The sequence below is a fragment of the Myotis brandtii genome, unplaced genomic scaffold, assembly GCF_000412655.1.
Source record: "Myotis brandtii unplaced genomic scaffold, ASM41265v1 scaffold510, whole genome shotgun sequence".
In the NCBI taxonomy this organism is placed as follows: Eukaryota; Metazoa; Chordata; class Mammalia; order Chiroptera; family Vespertilionidae; genus Myotis; species Myotis brandtii.
Genome location: NW_005369443.1, coordinates 425,690 through 428,922, shown reverse-complemented (window position 1 = coordinate 428,922; position 3,233 = coordinate 425,690).

The window sequence follows — 3,233 nt, the reverse complement described above, 5'->3', positions numbered from 1 at the left end:
GCTAAGTGGTTGAGCTTCAACCTATGAACCAGGAAGTCAGTTTGATTCCCAGTCAGGGAACATGCCTGGGTTTCGGGCTCAGTCCAACGTGCAGGAGGCAGCCAATCAATGATTCCCTCTCCACACTGATGTTTCTATCTCTCTCTTCCTCTCCTTTCCTCTCTTAAATAAATAAAAATATATTTTAAAAAATCAAACTGTGTTTTTGGGCTGTGTTGAATTTGAGGAACCAACAGAACGGTCAGGAGAAGACCAGCCAGAAGCTGGAAATGTTTAAGCAAGGGTTTATGATTACATCAGTGAAGCATGGATGTGTGGCAGGGCACAGCTCCATATGACACAGACCACAAAAACAGACCCTGCTCATTGAGCTCCTGTCATAAAACTATCCAGTGGAGATCTGCATGGGGAAATGTGCTATACATCTGCAGACAGTGTTATTCCTGCAGCGAAGGAGTCACAGTTGTCTTTGAGCAGTAGACGCTCTGGTATAGATTCCTGGAAACAACACATTTTAATCTCTGCCCTTTATTATTATTTATTTAAATGCTGGTAGAGAAAACACATTGAACAACAAATTTTACTAAATTTATGAATAATAAAACCTTGAGAATTCAGTGAAAGCCTATGGGGGCTGGAACAATTGGGAAAAGGCATTGGGAAGAAAATGTGGGATTTGGATGCACAGAGGAGATAGAAATAACTTCTGGCACTGGGGAATTCTGGGAACTAGGAGAAAGTTGGCTACTTGGGGGCTTGCTGAGAATTAGGCACTGGAAGACTGGATAGGAAGAGTCAACTCAAGGATTTTGTCAGCAACGAGAGTCAATGAGTGGAGGCAAGAGCATACAATGGAGTAAAGACAATCTTCAATAATGGTGTTGGGAAAATTGGACAGATACATGCAAAAAAATGAAACTAGACCACCAACTTACACCATACATAAGAATACACTAAAAATGGATAAAAGACTTAAATGTAAGTGGCAAAACCATAAAAATCCTACAAGAAAACAGGCAGTAAAATCTCAGACATTCAGGCAGCAGTATTTTCACTGATACATCTCTTAGGGCAAGAGAAACAAAGGAAAAAAAATAAACGAATGGGACTACATCAAACTAAAAGGCTTCTGCACAGCGGAAAAAAAAGACCACCAACAAAATGGAAAGGGAACCTATTGTATGGGAGAACATATTTGTCAATGACATATCTGATAAGGTGTTAATTTCCAAAATATACAAAGAACTCATACAACTCAATACCAGGAAGACAAGCAATACAGTTAAAAAATGGGCAAAGGACCTGAAATACACACTTCTCTAAAGAGGACATACAGATGGTCAATAGGCATATGAAAAAATGCTCAACGCCACTAATCATCACAGAGATGCAAATTAAAACTACAATGAGGTATCACCTCACACCTACCAGAATGGCTACCATCAACAAACCAACAAATAAGTGCTGGCAAAGATGTGAAGAAAAGGGAACCCTAGTACACTGCTGGTAGGAATACAGACTGGTGCAGCCACTGTGGAAAACAGCATGGAGTTTCCTAAAAAAATTTATCCCTAGCTGGTTTGGCTCAGTGGATAGAGCGTCAGCCTATGGACTGAAGGTCCCAGGTTCGTTTCGGTCAAGGGCACATGCCTGGATTGTCGGCTCGATCCCCAGTAGGGGGCGTGCAGGAGGCAGCCGATCAATGATTCTCTCACATCATTGATGTTTCTATCTCTCTCTCCCTCTTCCTTCCTCTCTGAAATCAATAAAGAAATATATTAAAAAAAAATTTTTTTTTAAATGGAACTGCCATTTGACCCAGTGGTCCCACTTCTTGGAATATATCCTAAGAATCCTGTAACACCAATTAGAAATCAGAAAGAATATATGCACCCCTATGTTCATAGCAGCATTATTTACAATAGTTAAGATCTGGAAACAGTCCAAGTACCCATCAGTAGATGAGTGGATAAAAAAGCTGTGGTATATTTACACAACGGAATAATATGCGACTGTAAAAAAAGGAGCTCATGTCCAACCCGTATGGTTCAGTGGTTGAACGTCGACTTATGAACCAGGAGGTCACAGTTTGATTCCTGCCCACATGCCAGTGTTTCGGGTTCAATCCCCATAGGGGGTGTGTAGGAGGCAACCGATCAGTGATTCTCTCTCATCATTGATGTTTCTATCTCTCCCTCTCCCTTCCTCTCTGAAATAAATAAAAATATATTTAAAAAAAAAAAGGAGCTCATATCCTTTGTGACAGCATGGATGGACCTGGAGATTATTATGCTAAGTGAAATAAACCAGTTAAAGACAAATATCACATGATCTCACTTACATGTGGAATCTAATGAACAAAATAAACTATCAACAAAATAGGTCCAGAGACATAGATGCACAGTACAGACTGATAGATCTCAGAGGGGATGGGGGAGGAGGGGCCAGGAAGAGATTAACTAAAGAACACAAATGCATATAGGCATAGCCTATGGACACAGACAATAGTGTGGGGAAGGCCTGGGATTGGGCAGGGGCTGGGTGGAAGACAGCAAAGGAGGGGAAAATGGGGGACATCTGTAATATTGTCAACAATAAATTAAAAAAAAAAAGTCATTGAGGCCCTGGCAGGGTAGCTCAGCTGGTTAGAGTATTGTCTGGATATGCCAAGGTTGCAGTTTGAACCCTGTTCAGGGCACATACAAGAATCAACTAATGAAAGCATAAATAAGTGGAAATCGATGTTTCTCTCTTTCAAATCAATCTTTTAAAAGAGTCAATGAAAGTATTAGAACAGAAAACTGGTAACTGCATTAACTTAGTCTCTCTCTTTTTATTTATTGTTTTGCTAATCCTCACTAGAAGATAATTTTTCCATTGTTTTTCAGAGTGGAAGGGAGGGAAATGGGGAGGGGACTGTGGGGGGAGAGAAACATCAATGTGAGAGAGACACAGCCACTGGTTGCCTCCCACACACGCCCTGAGTTGCGGGGGGCGGGAGGAGTGAACTGCAACATGCCCTTGACCAGGAATTGAACCCCCAATCCTTTGGTGCACAAGCCCACACTCTAACCACTGAGCACCATGAGCTAGGACTCCCCTTTATCCCATATAATAAAGAGGTAATATGCAAATGACCATCACTCCAACACACAAGATGGCTGCCCCCATGTGGACACAAGATGGCCAGCAGGGGAGGGCAGTTGTGGGCGATCAGGCCAGCAGGGGAGGGC